This window comes from Salmo salar, chromosome 04 (assembly GCF_965601325.2).
Source record: "Salmo salar chromosome 04, fSalSal1, whole genome shotgun sequence".
Taxonomy (NCBI): domain Eukaryota; kingdom Metazoa; phylum Chordata; class Actinopteri; order Salmoniformes; family Salmonidae; genus Salmo; species Salmo salar.
The window spans coordinates 67666296-67689617 of NC_138294.1; the positions used below are offsets into that span (position 1 = coordinate 67666296).

At 41.5% G+C, this 23322-nt stretch overlaps 1 pseudogene across 1 annotated transcript in view; it reads right to left on the reverse strand.

Moving 5' to 3' along the window:
- Positions 1 to 3122: 3122 nt before the first annotated feature.
- LOC106603632 (putative ATP-dependent RNA helicase DDX10) overlaps positions 3123 to 23322 on the reverse strand; it is an 81821-nt pseudogene continuing 61621 nt past the window's right edge. The window contains exons 13-14 of the transcript XR_014392207.1: positions 19419 to 20110; positions 3123 to 3176 (exon numbers count right to left, since the gene is read on the reverse strand). The product of XR_014392207.1 is annotated as a putative ATP-dependent RNA helicase DDX10 (transcript). The remainder of the gene's footprint in view (positions 3177 to 19418; positions 20111 to 23322) is intronic.

Here is a 23322-nt window from a genome sequence, read left to right on the forward strand (position 1 = left end):
CATAAGCTAGTGTCTCTTGATGGGCCACTTGAGAAAGGCGATAATGTGTTTCAGCCTGGGGCTGGAATGACGACATTCTCTTTTTTCCCGGGCTCTGAGAGCCTATGGACGACGTGGGAAGTGTCACGTTAGAGCAGAGATCCTTAGTAAATGATAGAGATGGCAAAGAAGTTCCAGAAATGGTCAGACAGGCCACTTCCTGTAAAGGAATCTCTCAGGTTTTGACCTGCCATTTGAGTTCTGTTATACTCACAGACACCATTCAAACAGTTTTAGAAAATTTAGGGTGTTTTCTATCCATATGTAATAAGTATATGCATATTCTAGTTACTGAGTAGGAGTGGTAACCAGATTAAATCGGGTATGTTTTTTATCCAGCCGTGTCAATGCTGCCCCCTAGCCCTAACAGGTTAATAACTTCTTATTTACAATGACGGCCTACCCCGGCAAAACCCTAACCCAGACGATGCAGGGAAAACTGTGCGATGCCCTATAACTCTTGCCAAACATAATGTTTTCCCCCTTCTAAACATTAGCTAGCATTTATGAGGGCAGCAAAAGCGTTCTCCACACTCTAGGAACATATTTCATCCAACATTATAATGAAAAGGTGCCCCTCTGTCCAAAAACATACTATTTTTGGAAACTTGTGGGAGGAGTGCTGATGATGTCGCCCACTGTATGTGCTTTCGGATGCCACCTCCTGAAGTGGTCAGACAGATATGAACACAATCAGACCACAAAGCAACATTTGTGCGTCGAGACTCGTCTTTTCAATGCGAGCTTCGTATTCTGATAGCAGAAGAATGTAAGTGTCAAGTGTAGACACGACTAGAGACAGTAGGGTTTGAGTGAGGACTCATCAGGACTTTTACCAACATAGAGCCTATAAATTAGATATGTTACGAAAATAAAATCAGATAGGTGTCACTTGAAACGTAATCTCTCGTGGACAGATGCATTTAACATAACGGGTATCTTTGAATCTGTCAGACTGCGGGATGCGACAACTAACAATTAACTTCGTTCCGGTGCGCAGATTTCTTGTCACTGGCCCACAGACTTGACCGTAACTTGCAAAAAGAGGACAGGTAGAACTACCTCCTGCTTCCGCTCCTCGTTTTAGGATCTTTACTAACATGTCTCCCCCTAGAACTTAAACATCTGATGCAATTACACAAGATTTTACTTTTGTGCTTCTGGAATTAATGGGAACCAGAGGAAAAAAAATGAATCGTCTGGATTCAACATATTCCTGTGAGAAAACATGAGCCCTGTCATTTGTCAGAGTCAAATCTTACATAAAAATGTGTATAATATCCTTAAGTTATCAAACTACTGAGCATTGTGCCTAAATAATCCATAATAGCACCCTTAGAAACAAGATGGTGCATCTTATGTTTTATTTTAATCCTGCCCAGAGAACATCTAAATGAAATATGTAAGAACTGAAAAAAACTAAGGGACCACACAACTACACAAAACTTCAAATTACTTTTTTTTTTACACTCCCTCAAAGGCATGGTAGAAGGCACTAATTGTTGTTAACATTCTATATCTGATCCAAGATATTCCCAATTCCCTCCAAATCCTTAACAAACCTATAAAGCAATAACACCTCCAACATTTTGATCCGCTTTAGCCTGGATAAGTCTGGCCTGCTGCCTTATTGAGGCCACCAGTGTTGCGCTGGCAGGCTTCAGGAACAGTGTTACGGATGATAAATTAGAGGACGGTGGAGAGTTGAAGGCCCTTTGCCCAGTGGAGACAGCCTGTAATACTCAAATTGTCTCTGTGTGCGAGTGGGAGGACGGCAGCGGGAGAAGTGTTCGGCATGGCGGAGCATGGGTCAATACACACAGCCCCCATTTATACCAGGACGAACCGGCCTGGCTTAACGTGCAGCTGGTAAAACATGAGATTAGACTTGGAATGGAGAAGAAAGCTACTTTAAAAAAATTGCCTGATTTAAAGAAAGATGGGAAATGTGGCTTCTGAACCCAATGAAAGGGAGGATAACTGGAAAATGTCAATAAATGTCTGATTTAACCAATAGGAGGTTTTCACGTGGGGGAGAATCCACTGAGTCGAACAATGGTCCCATACATCATGCCGCATTCAGATGTTGCATTTTGGATTTGTCTCCCGCGTCTCTGGCAAAGCCAAATAGGAGGGCTAAAAAGAGCAAGAGACGTGAGGTAGGCTATACACCAGAGTAACAGGAGGCAACAGAAGACTTGAGCTACCGGAAGCAGGATTAGAGAAATGCCGCCCTAACACCTCCAGAGTATCTATCGCCGGAAACCAACATTAATGCAATGGCATCGGGTGTGTTGATTGACACAGAGGGAGAGAACGCGAGAAGGAGAGAAATGAAGAGAGCTTGGTAATCCTGCTGAGGCTGAACACAGTTTTAATTTCACATTACGCAAGACGAATCCAGAAGGCGAGCAGACTGACGGGCTGAGAAGAGGGGGATTTAATATTACACTGAGAGGAAGAGGGGCACTCTTCACTGCTGAAGACACCCCGGATGCTTTGTGACAGGGGTTTTACATAAGACAAGGCACTTCTCTCTCATCCTCCCTTGTAGGTGGCATAAGTGGAGCTGTGACTCAGCTGGAGATATTCTCTAAAGCGTTTGGCATTTGTCTGCAGAAAAACATGTCCCCTTTTGTGAAGATATAACAATTCACATAACTCACTAGAGGGGCTGACATTGAAGACAATGTAAAGTACTGTACCATTGTGCTCAACCCATTCTCTCAATGTATTCTGTTCCAATCTGAAGGCTAAGTGCTACATCGGCGACAGGGGACTCAGCATTCCATGTCTGACATACAGTAGGGTGAAGAGGAAAGAATGTTCTTCTGCCTTGGTTACAAAGAAGAGAGGGAAGAGTGGGCTCCTCACCTATAAAGACTGCCTCCCCTGTTGGAACTAAACTGGAATTCAATCGCACCCTCCTGACAGAAGTATAACTAAACAGCCAAGGCTGAATGTAGCGTGAGTGAAGAGGAGCTAGTGCCTGGAATCAAAACCATTCACGTTGTGATGGATATGCTTTTCAGGGTGGGAGGGAAGAAATGGTGCTGTAAAATGGAGGAGAGGGGGAGACTTACCTCAGTGTGCTGCTTGCTGACTTCTCTTCTGGCAGCCTTCTCCTTCAGTCTCTTCTGTGAGAAAGGAGAGAGAATGAGTTAAGAGCAATGTCAGTCTTAACAGACTTTGGTGTTGTATAGAGCAGTTTAATCCATGCCTTTCAGGGCAAGTCGTTTTTTGGTGAAATGGATGTAATTCATTTGATTGTCAGAGATTCCATGAGAGGATATGCTTTAACTTTTTTGTTCCATGTAGCTTTTCATTTTATGATGAGTTACATTCTCTGGGAAATCGGCCAGGGGTCATAGGAGAGAGAGGGAGCGAGAGGATGGAAAGAGAGCAGAGCGACAGAGGAGTGCTTAGACACGTCGCAATCAGAGTATCAAGAGGTAGCCACGTACCTCAGGTGGGAAACCAACCACTAAACAAACTGACATGCAAAACACAGTTCAAAATAAAGCAAACCTCTGCCATCATTAGGCCAAAACGGCACTTTTCAGGGAGAACAACTGATCACAGTAAACAACTTGACACTGGAGTGAAACCCCCCGCTGGAGGGGGAAATAAGGATAGTGTGTGAAAACAGAAGCCTAATTAGATGCGTGGGGAGACTGCTTTAGAAAATTCAGAAGCTGATTCATGAGTTTTTCATTTCTGCTCCAAATGTCACCCTGTGAAAACCACAGTTTGCATTATGCGTGTGTGGTGGAATGGGGGGGACAGCCGATGTCCTCCAGCCATCCCATCCCTCTTCATTTGTCCCTGATATAGGGCCCTATAAAATACGTTACATTTTGTCTTATTCCATTTAGTTTTTCCCCTAAATTCTGTTTTCTTTTTTTCCAGACTTCTGAAACGTCCATTTTTTCAGGTTTTTGCTCTCTGACACTTTTTTTATAACAAAAACTAAATTATGTTCTATGTCCACAACAATGCTTAAACTACATCAGGTGACCATTTGAGGTCTGAAAAAAAAATACATGAAAATATTGATTTTGGTGTGTAGCTAAGTACACACCTAGCAGGAGGCTGTTATTTAGCTGTGCTTCTGTAGAGCACGTGATGGTAGATTTTTCTGAACAAATATCCTTGACTGACGCAAATAATCATATCATTCTGCAAGGTAAGCATAGGTTACTTTGTAATTAACTAATTGAGTTTTTTGGGGAAATCCTTTCCATCTACCAGAAGACTGTTTTCATTAGAATCCTTGCTAACGGCTACACAAAGTGGAAGACGCGCACCGCACACACACACACAGAAGCGGAATTCTCGTGCCATTGCCTCTTCAGAAGGTTGCAGGAAATACGAGTCACTGATGCATTTTGTTAATGTCTTTTGATGTAAATGTATTAATTTGCCCAAGTTTAATACATTTAGTTGATTCCCAAAATGTTTTAATATTGCTGAATTCCGTTATGCTGTCTGCGTTCTCTGCACACACAGATTTTATATAGGCCCCTAGAATATGGGAGGAGGGCTAGCTCCTGGCTCTCATTGGTTTTCAGGCCCACTAGATATGAGCGGTGGGGGAAAGGTGTCTTGGGGGTGTCTAAAGCATTTTACAGAGCTAGCAAGGAGCACTAGGCCATGACTAGGGTTGCAAAGGGTCGGAAACTATCCTGTAAATTAACTGAATTTTCCCGGAAATTTTCCATGGGAAGTTAAGCCCGGGAATTTGGGGAATTTTGCTTAAATTCATCAAAAAAGCTAGCTTATAACAGTGAACCTTTTTTGCGGGATACAAATAAGGCAATTCTAGGTCTTGTGGCATATTTTGGTTAAACTATCCCCAATTCAATGGAATTGCAACCCTCTGCATGTACAGTGCATTCTTCCATCACATGTACAGTGCACTCTTCTATACCATGTACAGCTGATTCTCAAGATCTTGCACACGAATGAGATGCTATTGAGCCCACACTACTACACTGTCTGAGCCAAGGACTACATGCTTTCTGGGAAGTTTTGATTACAATACTGGGTGGTGTGAATATATTTTATATGACATACATGATTTTTTGTTAACTAGTAAATAGTAGCCTACAGCAAAGTGTGTTTTAAATCATTTCTAACTTGTTAACAATTTCTGCTAGTTAGTTTTTGCTACCATGTGGTTTTAGCTTGCTTGAGCCTGCTATCTGAGGAGTGTAATTCACCTGTTTCCATACATGTTTCATTTTAAATCATTTATCTTACAAAAGAGTTGTTTAATCTAACTGCTTAACTATTTATCTGTACATCGAATTGTATTTGTTGTTTTTTTACAATTTATTTTCTAATCTTTATAGGAAGATGCCAAGGGCACCATCTGATGTGTGGAGACATTTAACTGCAGCTAATGTAAAAGGAAAAGCTGTGTACATTTGCAAATACTGTGCCAAATCATATGTGAAGAATGCAACAACCCTGAAATTTCCATCCCTAACTACAACATTTTCCCACAAGATAGAACTGCCAAAGGGTGCGGTGTTGCAATCTACTGCAGAGACAGAACTCTGCAGGCTGTCTTACTATCCAGGTCTGTACCCAAACAATTCAAGCTTCTACTTTTAAAAATCCACCTTTCCAGAAACAAGTCTCTCACCTACGCCGCTTGCTATAGACCACTCTGCCCCCAGCTGTGCCCTGGACACCATATGTGAATTGATTGCCCCCCATCTATCTTCTGAGCTCGTGCTGCTAATTGATCTAAACTGGGACATGCTTAACCTGTTAGGGCTAGGGGGCAGCATTTGCACGTCTGGATAAAAAAAATGTACCCGATTTAATCTGGTTACTAATCCTACCCAGTAACTAGAATATGCATATACTTATTATATATGGATAGAAAACACTCTAAAGTTTCTAAAACTGTTTGAATGGTGTCTGTGAGTATAACAGAACTCATTTGGCAGGCAAAACCCTGAGACATTTTCTGACAGGAAGTGGATACCTGATGTGTTGTATTGACTTTAAACCTATCCCATTGAAAAACACAGGGGCTTAGGAATATTTTGGCACTTCCTATTGCTTCCACTAGATGTCACCAGCCTTTACAAAGTGTTTTGAGTCTTCTGGAGGGAGATCTGACCGAACAAGAGCCATGGAACGATGATGTCCCATTAGACACCTGGCGCGCGAGTTCATGTTGGGTACCCTCGTTCCAATACGTTATAAAAGAGTATGCATTCGTCCACCTTGAATATTATTCATGTTCTGGTTAAAAAAGGCCCTAATGATTTATGCTATACAACGTTTGACATGTTTGAACGAACGGAAATATATTTTTTCCCCTCGTTCATGACGAGAAGTCCGGCTGGCTTAGATCATGTGCTAACTCGACGGAGATTTTTGGACATAAATGATGAGCTTTTTTGAACAAAACTACATTCGTTATGGACCTGTGATACCTGGAAGTGACATCTGATGAAGAGAATCAAAGGTAATGGATTATTTACATAGTATTTTCGATTTTAGATCTCCCCAACATGACGTCTAGTCTGTATCGCAACGCGTATTTTTCTGGGCGCAGTGCTCAGATTATTGCAAAGTGTGATTTCCCAGTAAGGTTCTTTTTAAATCTGGCAAGTTGATTGCGTTCAAGAGATGTAAATCTATAATTCTTTAAATGACAATATAATATTTTACCAATGTTTTCTAATTTTAATTATTTAATTTGTGGCGCTGACTTGACTGCCGGTTATTGGAGGGAAACGATTTCCTCAACATCAATGCCATAGTAAAACGCTGTTTTTGGATATAAATATGAACTTGATAGAACTAAAAATGCATGCATTGTCTAACATAATGTCCTAGGAGTGTCATCTGATGGAGATTGTAAAAGGTTAGTGCATCATTTTAGCTGGTTTTATGGTTTTGGTGACCCTGTCTTTGACTTGACAAAACATTACACACAACTCTTGTAAATGTACTGTCCTAACATACTCTAAATTTATGCTTTCGCCGTAAAACCTTTTTGAAATCGTAAAACGTGGTTAGATTAAGGAGATGTTTATCTTTCAAATGGTGTAAAATAGTTGTATTTTTGAAAAATTTGAATTTTGACATTTATTTGGATTCAAATTTGCCGCTCTTGAAATGCACCTGCTGTTGATGGAGTGCACCACGGGTGGCACGCTAGCGTCCCACCTAGCCCATAGAGGTTAACACCCCGGCCATCCTACAATCTAAGCTTGATGCCCTCAATCTCACACAAATGATCAATGAACCCACCAGGTACAACCCCAAATCCGTAAACACGGGCACCCTCATAGATACCATCCTAACCAACTTGCCCTCCAAATACACCTCTGCTGTTTTCAACCAAGATCTCAGGAATCACTGCCTCATTGCCTGCATCCGTAATGGGTCTGCGGTCAAACGACCACCCCTCATCACTGTCAAACGCTCCCTAAAACACTTAAGTGAGCAGACCTTTCTAAATCGACCTGGCCCGGGTATCCTGGAAGAATATTGACCTCATCCCGTCAGTAGAGGATGCCTGGTTATTCTTTAAAAGTGCCTTCCTCACCATCCATTCAAAAAATGTATAACCAGGAACAGATATAGCCCTTGGTTCTCTCCAGACCTGAATGCCCTTGACCAGCACAAAAACATCCTGTGGCGTTCTGCATTAGCATCGAATAGCCCCCGTGATATGTAACTTTCAGGGAAGTTAGGAACCAATATATACAGGCAGGTAGGAAATCTAAGGCTAGCTTTTTCAAACAGAAATTTGCATCCTGTAGCACAAACTCCAAAAAGTACTGGGACACTAAAGTCCATGGAGAATAAGAGCACCTCCTCCCAGCTGCCCACTGCACTGAGGCTAGGAAACATTGTCACCACCGATAAATCCACTATAATTGAGAATTTCAATAAGCATTTTTCTACGGCTGGCCATGCTTTCCACCTGGCTACCCCTACCCCGATCAACAGCCCTGCACCCCCCTCAGCAACTCGCCCAAGCCTCCCCATTTCTACTTCACCCAAATCCAGATAGCTGATGTTCTGAAAGAGCTGCAAAATTTGGACCCCTACAAATCAGTCGGGCTAGACAATCTGGACCCTCTCTTTCTATGTGTATCTAGATTTCTAAGGCACTTGCTTGCAGTTCCTATCGCTTCCACTGGATGTCAACAGTCTTTAGAAATTGGTTGATGTTTTTCCTTTGTGTAATGAAGAAGTAGCAATGTTCAGAACGAGGGTCGAGTGAAGTGTACTGTTGTGGTTGAGGCGCGTGATCTGAAAGCACGCTCCACTTTGTTTTCCTCCGGTATTGAATGCAGTTTATCCCGTCTTAAATTTTATCGATTAATTACGTTAACCTCTCTGGGATTTGTGGGACGCTACCGTCCCACCTCGATAACAGCCAGTGATATTGCAGGGCGCCAAATTCAAACAACAGAAATCTCATAATTAAAATTCCTCAAACATACAAGTACTATACACCATTTTAAAGATAAACTTCTTGTTAATCCAAACACAGTGTCCGATTTCAAAAAGGCTTTACGGCGAAAGCACACCATGCGATTATCTGAGGACAGCACCCCAACAAACAAACACAGACAATCATAATTCATCCCGCCAGGCGCGACACAAAACTCAGAAATAACTATATAATTCATACCTTACCTTTGAAAATCTTTTTTTGTTGGCACTCCAATATGTCCCATAAACATCACAAATGGTCCTTTTGTTCGATTAATTCCATCGTTATATCTCCAAAATGTCCATTTATTTGGCGCGTTTGACCCAGAAGAACACCGGTTCCAACTGGCGCAACATGACAAAATATCTCATAAGTTACCTGTAATCTTTGTCCAAACATTTCAAAAAACCTTCCTAATACAACTTTAGGTATTTTTTAAATGCAAGTAAAACTAAATGCATGCTATTTAACCGATCGCTGCCCGCACCTGCCCGCCCGTCTAGCATCACTACTCTGGACGGTTCTGACTTAGAATATGTGGACAACTACAAATACCTAGGTGTCTGGCTAGACTGTAAACTCTCCTTCCAGACTCACATTAAGCATCTCCAATCCAAAATTAAATCTAGAATCGGCTTCCTATTTCGCAACAAAGCATCCTTCACTCATGCTGCCAAACATACCCTCGTAAAACTGACCATCCTACTGATCCTCGACTTCGGCGATGTAATTTACAAAATAGCCTCCAACACTCTACTCAACAAATTGGATGCAGTCTATCACAGTGCCATCCGTTTTGTCACAAAAGCCCCATATACTACCCACCACTGCGACCTGTACGCTCTCGTTGGCTGGCCCTCGCTTCATACTCATCGCCAAACCCACTGGTTCCAGGTCATCTACAAGTCTCTGCTAGGTAAAGCCCCGCCTTATCTCAGCTCACTGGTCCTCATAGCAGCACCCACCCGTAGCACGCGCTCCAGCAGGTATATCTCACTGGTCACCCCCAAAGCCAATTCTTTCTTTGGCTGCCTTTCCTTCCAGTTCTCTACTGCCAATGACTGGAACTAACTGCAAAAATCACTGAAGCTAGAGACTCATATATCCTTCACTAGCTTAAAGCACCAGCTGTCAAAGCAGCTCACAGATCACTGCACCTATACATAGCCCATCTGTAAATAGCCCATCCAACTACCTCCTTCCCATACTGTACTTATTTATTTATCTTGCTCCTTTGCACCCCAGTATCTCTACCTGCATATTCATCTTCTGCACATCTACCATTCCAGTGTTTAATTGCTATATTGTAATTACTTCGCCACCATGGCCTATTTATTGCCTTACCTCCCTTATCTTACCTCATTTGCATACACTGTATATAGACTTTTTCTACTGTATTATTGACTGTATGTTTGTTTATTCCATGTGTAACTCTGTGTTGTTGTATGTGTCAAACTGCTTTGCTTTATCTTGGCCAGGTCTCAGTTGTAAATGAGAACTTGTTCTCAACTAGCCTACCTGATTAAATAAAGGTGAAATAAAAATTTTTTAAAACAAAGACGCACAATCTTCTGGCCAAGTGCATAAAGTTCCCTCAGCGCTCACAACAAGCAACCTCTGACAAAAGTACCTCTAGTTCTATTCGAGGTGAAAATGATGAATCAGACACCTTATCGATAGCAACAGCCCATGGTCCTCCTGGAATCAGAAGTGTTTTTGACTCAATGGAGGAACATAATCAGAGAAATGCTGAGGAATGTCTTGCTGGCGCTGTGGATGCAACTGGTTCACCTCTAATGCTTACAGGCAATGTGTATTGGAAGAGATTTCTGAATGTTCTTCGCCCAGCATACACCCCTCCAACCAGACATGCTTTATCTACTCATTTGCTGGATGCAGAGTTCAACAGAGTTCAAGTGAAAGTCAAGCAAATCATAGAGAAAGAAGACTGTATTGCAATCATCTCTGATGAGTGGCCAAAAGTTTATGGGCAAGGAATAATTAAGTACATCTCCACCCCTCAACCAGTATTCTACAAGAGCACAGACACAAGGGACAACAGACACACCGGTCTCAACATTGCAGATGAGCTGAAGGCAGTCATCAATGACCTTGGACTACAGAAGGTATTTGCACTGGTGACAAACAATGCTGCGAACATGAAGGCTTCTTGGTCTAAAGTGGAGGGGTCCTACCCTCACATCACACCCATTGGCTGTGCTGTTCATGCATTGAATCTGCTCCTAAAGTACATCATGGCAATGAAAACAATGGATACATTCTACAAGAGAGCCAAGGAAATGGTTAGATATGTGAAGTGTCATCAAGTTATAGCAGCAATCTACCTCACCAAGCAAAGTGAGAAGAATAAGAGCACCACATTGAAGCTGCCCAGCAACACCCATTTGGGTAGTGTTGTCATCATGTTTGATAGTCTCCTGGAAGAGGAGTCTCTACAAGAAATGGCCATATCACAGTCTGCCGATATGGACAGCCCCATCAAGAGGATCCTCCTGGATGATGTACAGTTGAAGTCGGAAGTTTACAAACACCTTAGTCAAATACATTTAAACTCAGTTTTGCACAATTCCTGACATTTAATCCTTGTAAAAATTCCCTGTCTTAGGTCAGTTAGGATCACCACTTTATTTGAAGAATGTGAAATGTCAGAATAATAATAGAGAGAATGATTTATTTCAGCTTTTATTTCTTTCATCACATTCCCAGTGGGTCAGAAGTTTACTTACACTCAATTAGTATTTGGTAGCATTGCCTTTAAATTGTTTAACTTCGGTCAAATGTTTTGGGTAGCCTTCCACAAGCTTCCCACAATAAGTTGGGTGAATTTTGGCCCATTCCTCCTGACAGAGCTGGTGTAACTGAGTCAGGTTTGTAGGCCTCCTTGCTCGGACACACTTTTTCAGTTCTGCCCACACATTTTCTATAGGATTGAGGTCAGGGCTTTGTGATGGCCACTCCAATACCTTGACTTTGTTGTCCTTAAGCAATTTTGACACAACTTTGGAAGTATGCCTGGGGTCCATTGTCCATTTGGAAGACCCATTTGCGACCAAGCTTCAACTTCCTGACTGATGTCTTGAGATGTTTCTTCAATATATCTACATAATTTCCCTTCATCATGATGTCATCTATTTTGTGAAGTGCACCATTCCCTCCTGCAGCAAAGCACCCCCACAACATGATGCTGCCACCCCCGTGTTTCACGGTTGGGATGGTGTTCTTTGGCTTGCAAGCCTCCTCCTTTTTCCTCCAAACATAACGATGGTCATTAAGGCCAAGCAGTTCTATTTGTGCTTCATCAGACCAGAGGACATTTCTCCAAAAAGTACAATCTTTGTCCCCATGTGCAGTTGCAAACCGTAGTCTGGCTTTTTTATGTCGGTTTTGGAGCAGTGGCTTCTTCCTTGCTGAGCGGCCTTTCAGGTTATGCTGATATAGGACTTGTTTTACTGTGGATATAGATACTTTTGTACCTGTTTCCTCCAGCATCTTCACAAAGTCATTTGCTGTTGTTCTGGGATTGATTTGGAGTTTTCGCACCAAAGTATGTACATCTCTAGGAGACAGACCACGTCTCCTTCCTGAGCGGTATGATGGCTGCGTGGTCCCATAGTGTTTATACTTGCGTATTATTGTTGATGAACATGGTACCTTCAGGCATTTGGAAATTGCTCCCAAGGACACATTTTTTTCCTCAGGTCTTGGCTGATTTCTTTTGATTTTCCCATGATGTCAAGCAAAGAGGCACTTGAAATACATCCACAGGTACACCTCCAATTGACTCAAATTATGTCAATAAGCCTATCTGAAGCTTCTAAAGCCATGACATAATTTTCTGGAATTTTCCAAGCTGTTTAAAAGGCACAGTTAACTTAGTGTGTGTCAATTTCTGACCTACTAGAATTGTGATACAGTGAATTATAAGTGAAATAATATGTCTGTAAACAATTGTTTGGAAAATTACTTGTCATGCACAAAGTAGGCGTCCTAACCGACTTGCCAAAACTATAGTTTGTTAACAAGAAATTTGTGGAGTGGTTGAAAAACGAGTTTTAATGACTCCAACCTAAGTGTATGTAAACTTCCAACTTCAACTGTATTTTGGGAGAGAGTGGTAAGCAGTCTGAAACTCCTGAAATCTATAGCAATAGCCATTGCATGGATTGAGGGAGACATTGCCATCCTGTCTGATGTTCAGACTCTGCTTGCAGATGTAAGAGAAGAAATCCGTACTGTCCTGCCCACTTCACTGTTGCTCCAAGCAGAGGAAACTGCAGTTCTGAAATACATCAAAAAGCGTGAAGACTTCTGCCTGAAGCAAATACACGCCGCAGCGTGTTGGACCCCAAGTATGCTGGCAAGAGCATCCTGTCTGGTGCAGAGATCAACAAGGCCTATGGTGTCATCACTACCGTGTCTCGCCACCTTGGCCTGGATGAGGGCAAGGTTCTTGGCAGTCTGGCGAAGTACACTTCCAAGCAAGGGCTTTGGGATGGAGATGCAATATGGCAGTCGTGCCTACATATCTCATCAGCCACCTGGTGGAAGGGACTTTGTGGATCTGAGGCTCTTTCCGCGGTTGCCTCAATCATCCTCAAAATCTCACCAACATCAGCCGCTTCAGAGCGCAACTGGTCCTTGTTTGGGAACACACACACCAAAGCACGCAACAGGCTGACCAATACAATGGTTGAAAAATTGGTGGCCATTTAAGGCTTTTTGAGCCTGACAACGAGCCATCCTCAACAAGGTTGGAAAGTGACAGTGAAGATGAGGCCCCAGAGTCTGATGTTCAAGAGGTGGACATTGAGGAGGTCCAGGGAGAAGACATGGAAGCCTGAGAGGAAGACAACCAAAGCTTTAGTTTCTAGACTACCATTTTACAGATGTATGTTGCAAATGTTTTTGGGAGATGCGATGGATCATTGGGGATAAATCAATATTCCCTTTCTTTTGTTGTTCAGTGAAATCATCCCATGTGAAGAGTCAACTCATTTAATTAAAGTTCAATTCGTAACAATTGTTTTTTTTTATGTCTATTGGAAGGATTTAATAATTTGCAATTATGTATACTTATAAGGTAAAAGGTTTATGTTTCTGTCTCCATATGATATGGTAAATATACTGCTCCAAAAAATAAAGGGAACACTAAAATAACACATCCTAGATCTGAATGAATGAAATAATCTTATTAAATACTTTTTTCTTTACATAGTTGAATGTGCTGACAACAAAATCACACAAAAATAATCAATGGAAATCCAATTTATCAACCCATGGAGGTCTGGATTTGGAGTCACACTCAAAATTAAAGTGGAAAACCACACTACAGGCTGATCCAACTTTGATGTAATGTCCTTAAAACAAGTCAAAATGAGGCTCAGTAGTGTGTGGCCTCCACGTGCCTGTATTTTTACATTTACATTTAAGTCATTTAGCAGACGCTCTTATCCAGAGCGACTTACAAATTGGTGCATTCACCTTATAATATCCAGTGGAACAACCACTTACAATAGGGCATCTAACTCTTTTAAGGGGGGTTAGAAGGATAACTTTATCCTATCCCAGGTATTCCTTGAAGAGGTGGGGTTTCAGGTGTCTCCGGAAGGTGGTGATTGACTCGGCTGTCCTGCATTCAAAAGTGACCAAAACATCAGCCAGGAAGCATAGGAACTGAGAAGTGGTCTGTGGTCCCCACCTGCAGAACCACTCCTTTATTGGGGGTGTCTTGCTAATTGCCTATAATTTCCACCTGTTGTCTATTCCATTTGCACAACAGCATGTGAAATTTATTGTCAATCAGTGTTGCTTCCTAAGTGGACAGTTTGATTTCACAGAAGTGTGATTGACTTGGAGTTACATTGTGTTGTTTAAGTGTTCCCTTTATTTTTTTGAGCAGTGTATATCCAATGCAAAAATCATCTACATTTAAATGGTATTAATATTCATATATTTCCGTTAATTCCCATATATTCCCGTTAATTCCCATGGCAAGTTTAACCTCTGAATATTCCACAAAATGTGCAACCCTAGCCGTGACCGAATCAAAATATGGATTTCTACCCTGGCCCGGCCTCCAAACGGTGCAGAAAAGGGTTGAGGGGAAGAGAGAGCAGGAGAGGGTGAGAGATAGCAAGTGCATAAGAAAGGGAGTGGGAGAGAGAACACCAGAGGGAGTCGTGACTAACCAATAAGTTAGGGATCCATTAAGACGGTCTGGGGAGAGTAATACCATTTCCCCACTGAGCTGCCCTCCATTAACATGGGCCACGGCCACCAGACTAGTAACTGCCTGCCCATCTCGTTGTCAGTCTGTCAGTATGCCTCCAGTCACTCTGTCAGCATGTTGTGTGCAGTTACATTAGCTACAGGGGTCCAGAGAGGTGAGTTGGCTCTCTACTGTAGAAGTACGAGCTAAAAAGTTAAGTTAGAGCTTGGAATTAGAATGATCCCCTTGTCACTGAAGTCAAATGATGACAACAGCGTTTGAGTGGTGTCCTAGCAGAACAGCCAGAAACAGAGTGGTAGCTACCTGAGGGGGGATATTTAGAACGCCAGCCAGCAAGCCAGCCAAGAATGATTCATGTGCTGGAGCATGTTGCTAATTGATTTCTGGGCCTGGGTCTCAGATTGTCAAAGGCAGCTCGCTGCACAGAAATGAAAATTGAATTTTAAAGCGTCTGTTTTCTCCTTTACGCATCAGCCATCATCACAACACCCCTTCTTGGCAATGCTCGGCAAGCATGACAAATGAACGTGACAAGGTGTTAAACACAACAGGTAAGCCTAATAGACGTGCGGTGGAGTACCTGAGGCATAACTTAATTGTCTAGACAATGACACAATGGCAAAGTTAAAAGCATTTCCCAGGTCTAAAGAACAGATATAGGTTTTGATGTACTGTAACCTATACCACTAAAGTGAAACACTAGTAGGGTATTTAGCTTTGTGGTAATCTTGAAATTAAACGGTAATTGTATAGCATAGAATCCCCCACAAAAAATGACAAGGACTACTCTGCTAAATTGACTCCATTCCGTTCTATACAAGTTTTCTACACATTGTGCAATGTTTACCCTCATCAATATTCACCACAACACACCTTCCTTCCAAAGGCCAGTCATTACTGCCTCCAATCAAGTCATAAGATAATCACTTCATAAAAGCTAAATAAGGTAGCAACGAGCATGGAGAGAAAATACAATCCAGTAGTCAGATAAGCTGAGCAAACTTCCTGCAGTTATTTTAGGACTTTTAGTGGAGAGAAACGAAGCTCACACTTGAAAATATTAACTGAACTCCCCAGCCCAATCTCCCGCCGTCTGCCTGCAGGCTCCCAAGCAGTGTGCCAGACTCAGCTCTGTCAGTTATTTTCATTTGGGTTCCAACCTGCGATATATCTCGGCTTATAAATATAACCTGGAGTGAGTGGGAGGGACGGGTGCAGCAGGACAGGCTTTGACTTCTCTTCTGGGCAAATCTAGAACACTCGTATCCAAACAGAGTTTGTGCCCCAGTACTATACTAGCGCAAATGTTACAGCTTATACTGCAGTACCACTGAGCCTTTTGAAACAACACTTTTGTGTTTAGACACATTGGAAACGGTTTAGAAATCACTTACATTTTGACTACGTTATTCATAAAGGCTAAAATGGGCAAATCAATATCAATTATCGATCCTTCATGTTTATTGGCATATACAGTGGGCTCCGAAATGATTGACTACTTTGACAAAGATGGGGAAATATGACTATCAAATCAATTAAAATACTGAGCTATATTGTATGCTCCAGAAAATTGGGAAAATATATTGTTTTATACAAAAAAAAATATAAAAAATGATTGACAAACCTGTATTCAATACCTCACCTAGCAAGGATAACAACACTGAGGCTTTTTCAGAAATGTTATACAAGTTGGAGAACAACATTGGGAGGGATCTTAGACCATTCCTCCATACAGAATTCTTCCATATCTTTGATATCCACCACGATAATTTACAGTAGGTATGGGGTTCTTTTCTGCTCATGCAGTATCATTTTAATGCCAAACCCACCACCGGTGTGTGGACAAAGAGCTCTATTTTCATGCCATCTGACCAAAGCACCAGTTCCAATCCAAGTGGCAATGCTGTTTAGCAAACTCCAGATGTTTACATTTGTTGGATGACATGAAAATAGAGGGTTACGCATCAAAATGAGAATCCATGAACAGAAAATGACCCCATAAAATATGGTGCTGGATCTTTGATGTTATGGGGCTATTTTGTTCTACTACTCCTGGGGCCCTAGTTAAGGTCTACAGCATCATAAACTTTACCCAGTGCCAGGATATTTTAGCCAAAAATCTGGTTGCCTCTGCTAGGAGGCTGAGTGGATCTTCCAGCAAGACAATGACCCCAAGCACACATCAAAATCCACAAAGGAATAGTTATATTTGCCTCAAAATCTAAATTTCACAAGAACCATCTCAGTCTCTAGACTTGAAACCCATTGAAAACCTGTGGTATGAATTTAAGAGCATAGTCCATAAGCACAGACAAAAATACAGTGCCTTCAGAAAGTATTCAGAGCCCTTGACTCTTTCCACATTTTGTTACATTACAGCCTTATTCTAAAATTGATTAAATCAACTTTTTACTCAGCAATCTATAGACAATACCACATAATGACAAAGCGAAAACAGGTTTTGAAATTTTAGCAAATGTATTAAAAAAACAAAAATACCTTATTTACATAAGTATTCAGCCCCTTTGCTATGAGACTCGAAATTGAGCTCAGGTGCATTGATCATCCTTGAGATGTTTCTACAACTTGATTGGACTCCACCGGTGGTAAATTCAATTGACTGGACATGATTTGGAAAGGCACACACCTGTCTATATAAGGTCCCACAGTTGACAGTGCATGTCAGAGCAAAAACCAAGCCATGAGGTTGAAGGAATTGTCCATAGAGCTCCGAGACAGGATTGTACACAGATTTGGGGGAGAGTACCAAAAAATGTCTGCAGCATTGAAGGTCCCCTAGAACACAGTGGCCTCCATCATTCTTTAATGGAAGATGTTTGGAAACACCAAGACTCTTCCTAGAGCTGGCTGCCCAGCCAAACTGAGCAATCGGAGAGGGCCTTGGTCAGGGAGATGACCAAGAACCTAATGTTCACTCTGACAGAGCTCTAGAGTTCCTCTGTGGCGATAGGAGAACCTTCCAGAAGGATAACCATCTCTGCAGCGCTCCACCAATCAGGCCTTTATGGTAGAGTGGCCAGACAGAAGCCACTCCTCAGAGTAAAAGGCACAAGTGCCCGCTTGGAGTTTGCCAAAAAGGCACCTAAAGACTCTGACCATGAGAAACAAGATTCTGTGGTCTGATGAAACCAAGATTGAACTCATTGGCCTAAATGCCAAGCGTCACGTCTGGAAGAAACCTGGCACCATCCCTACATTGTCACAATCTGAAATTAGACAAACTATTACAATTTTAGCAAGCAGGAAAATAGGGAGCAATATCTGCACATTGCACCTTTCAACAAAATCTATTTTTCTCAGCAATTGTATTAGTATAAAATCATTTCCTACTTAAAAAAAAAAGTAAAAAAGTAAACACAATATAGCTTAGTATTTTTGTTATTTATTTTATACAGTCATTTTTGCTCATTTTTATCAAGGGTGTCAATCATTTCGGACGCCACTGTATAAGCCCAATACAAGGCCCATAAAGACCACCTAGAGGCTGATAACTATTAAGTCCCCATATCTGACGGGTTATTGAATTTAATGTGCAGAGCCCATTTTGAAGCTTATTGAATGCTTGGCCTTGCTATCGCTTTCATCTGGTTTCCATTGATATCGTACAGCTCCAACAGCTGCTTCAAGTCATTCCAGAGCCCCATCTGGCCCATGCCTCTCTCCTCAATCACTGAGGTAATAACCTCCGGGCTGGCAGGCGGGCGTGTGTGTGATAATGTGTGCGTCTATGAGTTTGTATGCGTCTTTGAATGTGTATCTGTGCGTATGTGTGTGTATTTGTGTCTGTGTATCTGTGCGTATGTGTGAGTGAGTGTGCACGTGTCACAGCTGTGACATTTAGTTTTCATACCTGCTGGGTGCAGAGTGGGGAGATTAAGTTAAAGCCTTTAACTGGCTCCATTGTCCGTGATACATCTAAACATCCAACCAGGTTGAGGTACCTTAAGGGACCTTGCAGCAGTTACAATTTAGGAATACATTAAGTCATGTATGTTATTATTATGCAATTCGTACTTCATTTTCAATACTTGTATTTATTTATTTGTGCAGTATGTATCTCCTGTACCTATCTGCAGATAACCATTAGGATAAAAGTCTCTCTCTGCACCCTGAAGCTGCTGTAGGGGCTAGTGGAGCAACTGTTTGACGATGTCCCTGCACTACAGCAGGGCTCTACACTGCCATTTTCTTTAAGGAGCACACAAAGAAATGGAAGAGCCCAATGGAAGAAAAAAAATATTCAAGATATTAATGATGGTAACTCGATAAGTTACCATCATCTGTGGTTACCAGGTTGTTAGCTTGCGAGTAGTTTTAGAACGGCCCGCAACATGGTTTATGAATGTAAAATGCGGTATTGCAAATCTGTGATAGAAAAACATTTGCTTGGTTTGGGCTAGAAACAAGACGTTTTCTCTGTAGTAATGGTGCAAGCATAATGGTCACTAATCAGCTTATTCTCTATGGCACAGCAAAGTCATAATTACAACTATTATTATCTGGGTGATTTGTTTCTGGTCGCAGTGTAGTGCCCTGTACTGTCTTACCCTGTGTGTTTGACTGATCTGTACAGCTGTGCTGCAGTCTTAACCTGTGAGTTTGTTTAACTTGAAGGATGTACTACAGTCTTACCCTGTGTTTCTCTTTGACTTTACGTCTGTACTCCAACTTGTCAAACTCCTGGTCCTCTCGGCGCAGCCTCTCTCTGGCCTCCTCCACATTGATGCCAGTTGTGCCATCATCCTCCTCCCCCTCTGACTGGCACAGCCGTCCTCTGGAGCAGTAGCTACTGCTGCACCATCTGGAGAGAGGGGCATTGATCAACACACAGTTAAATTACAACACTGCAACTTTGCCATCTAATTTTCAGCTGGATGGGAATCAACACATGCACACACACAAACACGTTGACTCACACACAAATGAGAGTACATCGCACACACACACACACACACACACACACACACACACACACACACACACACACACACACACACTATTTAGTGTCCTTAATTGAATTTTCAGCTGGCTGAGCATCAATACACAAAACATGACGTGCCATCTCATTTTCTCTGAGTGAAAAGGCTGTTAGTGAGGTAAACAAACTGGTTTTGACAATAAGTGGTCTTCTCATTTAGCTGAGCCTGAAGCCACCAAAACAGGTTATTATTGGATCTGAATCAAAATAAACATTTGTCGTCAGGAAGAAAAATGTTTGTACAGACTAATTTGGTGTTGACTTGGAAGTTTCTCTTCAAGACTTTCTTGGCCTCTTTGAACTTTGTCTCTTTTTCAGTCTTCTTCATGGTGTTGCTGTCGCTTTCCTGTGATGAGAGGGGAAATGATCAGAACACTGCATATATGTACATATCATCCTAAGACAATTTCACTGCTAATGTAACACCTCATAACATTGATCATGTTGAAACGGTCTGTCCCTGCTGATCTCGGTTAGAGGTTGCTAGACAATTCTGCTAGTAGGTCAGCAGCTAAATACTGGAGACTCAGGAATGCTGACCAAGACAAATTCACAGAGAACCCCCAGTACTGTCCACTCATTGATTTCTTCAGCAAATTAACTGTGCAACAAAATGAAATTCCCAGCCCCTGACAGAGGGTAGTTTAGCCATTTATTTTGGTAGTAAAGAATTGAATTATCAAATTGTGTCAAAACTATTTATTTACAGGGCAGCTGGCCTGTCCTCTGAGGTAGAAATCAAGACTAAGGTCAGTGGTACACTATAGTTGTAATAAGACCTCTGCATTCTGGAACATTGATTCAATAAATGTATGAATTTTCCATTGCTCCTCTAATTAGGATCTGGGCCAAATCCAACCTGCAGGCTTTACAGTGTTGCAACATCAAACAACATTCCAATGTTTGCCCAGATAACAGATCATCTCTGGTTAAGCAGTTGACAAGGACACTAGACATAACATAAACAAAGGGAATCTTTCATTCCTGAATTGCTGTTCCGCAACAGCGATTATTCCCTAGGAATTATTCAGTGCAAACAACCCATTTTGTTGTTGTAGTCAAAGCAGAGGGTAAATCAACTTTCCTTGGCACATTCCAGCATATATTCTCTCGTATCCAGAGTGATAGAGAGAGCACTCTTGCCTAGGGTGTTAATAAAACAAGCCCTTGGAATATGACTTAAGTTTAACGAGCAGTAGACTCTGCTGAGTCGTCACTTGGAAGGAGGCATAATATTAGTGAAGAGACAAAAAATATATGTAGTTACATATGGGGATATTGTTTTTGACGATTTATCAGATCGACAATATCTCTATATTTTTGCGCTAGTTACCTGCACCAAAACGGCAGTATTTTTCTTTCCTAGCTTGTTCTCCATCTTTTTAAATAGGGAGCCAATTTGTTTTCAGCTCTTTGTTTTCTCATGACTCTCTTTTCCCCCTGCAGCAGACATATGGTGAACAATATGTTCGGGAACATCGAATCGAATAAAATCACATTATCGGCATTTAACTATCTTGATAATATTGTATCGCGAGATACTTGGCAATTCCCAGTCCTAATAAATACTGCATGCCTGATTACGTTTTTCACTTCAGAATGACCCACTACACAATTTATGTCGGTGTGCTCGCTCAACCATATATTGACGTATTTGGTCTCAATTGGCGAGGTTGTGCATTTTATGGTTTAATAACTGAAGTCATCTCTCCCTTGGGGACATTGATCACCATCTTCAATTAGAAATAACTGATGTGAGATTTTGGTAGAGAGAAGCATGTGATTCAAAAGGATGTGACATAAATATGAAATAACGGCCATCATGCTGAGAATGTTGTCATACTGAAAGATATTCAATTTCCCCCAAACCAAGAAATAATTCTTAATTCTCTCACCATACATGTATTGAAGGTAATCTCAGAAAAATGGACAGAAAAACTTCCATTGCATTTCTATAGTTTGTTCTGCTGACAAACATAGACTCAGCCAACAGAAAGTAGTGCCATCCATTTCGAGAGCCCTATTCAAAGCCACAACAACCAGTCGGAATACATTAAGGAACAATGGACACTAGCAGACTACCGGAGCAATACAAGAATGTGAGGCAGCAAATGAAACAACCTGTGGCAAAAGTCACTTCATAAACCTAGTGAGGTGAGCACATAATTAGCGATACATGACAACAACAGCTCCGCGCCGTCCCAACTCCCTTGTCAAAATGAATCAGTAAATGTTACTCCCCCTCCTGCCCCAGTTTCTATCTTCCCACTGAAAATCTAAATTGGGAGGTGGAGTTAGGACTCTCACCTAGCCCTCCCAGTTTTAATAAGCGCTTTCCCACTGGAGGCGCAGAGTCTCGCCGCTATTCTGAATGAGTCAATTCAATCTCTTTGGGTGTGAAGTTATTGCACTGCATTTCTATGGCAAAATTATGGGCCTCGTCGAAAAGAGGAAAAACCAATTTCATTAGAAATCCAATATCAGCAGTTTCCACAAAGGGGCATGGCTTTCTTTATGCATTTGAAAAGATAAGGAGATAGGACCCACAAAGTCAAAACTTACCCCCCTTCTTTATTTCATCAGCTTTGGAAAAAAAGAACTGTGAGAAATGTTTGATCCCGATTTAAGAGCACGTGCTCTACTTCACCTTTGGAGTAAGCAAAAGCCCAGTATTCCAGTGCACGTTGCTCTTTTCTTGCGAGTTAAAATGTTCTCAAGGTTTGGTACCTGGCAGGTTGGCTTTTTGAATGGGAGGGACATTGAACAAATTCTTATAGTTAAGATATCGTTCTAAGCATTTTTTAAATGTATTTAGCACTTTTAGTTAGGCAAGGACAGCAAACAAACTTCAATATGGATTCAGGTTAAGACAAGAATGTACTCATAATGAAATGTGATGCTTAGACACATCATAGTAGAGGGTAAGTCAAATCTTGGAGAGGTGATTTATTGCTTGTTCCATCACTGGACAGTTGTGCGTTGAGGAGCATTCCTCAACACCGGTGCTGACATTCATGCCGGTCCTGATATGAATGGCTGAGGGCCAATTAATGGATTAGAGTGAGAATCAGATGCTCAGTCAATCAATGAAACAATCAATCCTTCAATAAATGGGCCAGACCAAACACCACTGTCAATAGGGGGGAATGGGGGAGTCAACACATCCTCAGAGGACTTAGCATTATGCAATACGTGAGTCTTTATAGTCAGAGTTTGAGCATTCTTTCTTTTCGCTCTTAGTAGTTATAAAGTAAAGGAAGAGAGAAATGAAATAACGACTGAGAAGAAAAGTCCCGAGGCTCAGTGTCAAACTGTTTCATCACATTAGCTAAATGCCAGTTTGACAGTAATAGTTCTCTAAAGCACTTGCTTGGGAAACAAAACAGAGCATACACCAGGCATTTAAGGCAGGTAGTTATTAAGTTACATTAAAAACTCTATAACTTCTGAAAAAACACCAATAGACTGAAAAAAGAGCAGAGAGAACCCCAGATGGTAGCATAACAATGTACCCTTCTGGAATTAACTCAGTCTTTAAAACATTTGATCACAAATGGA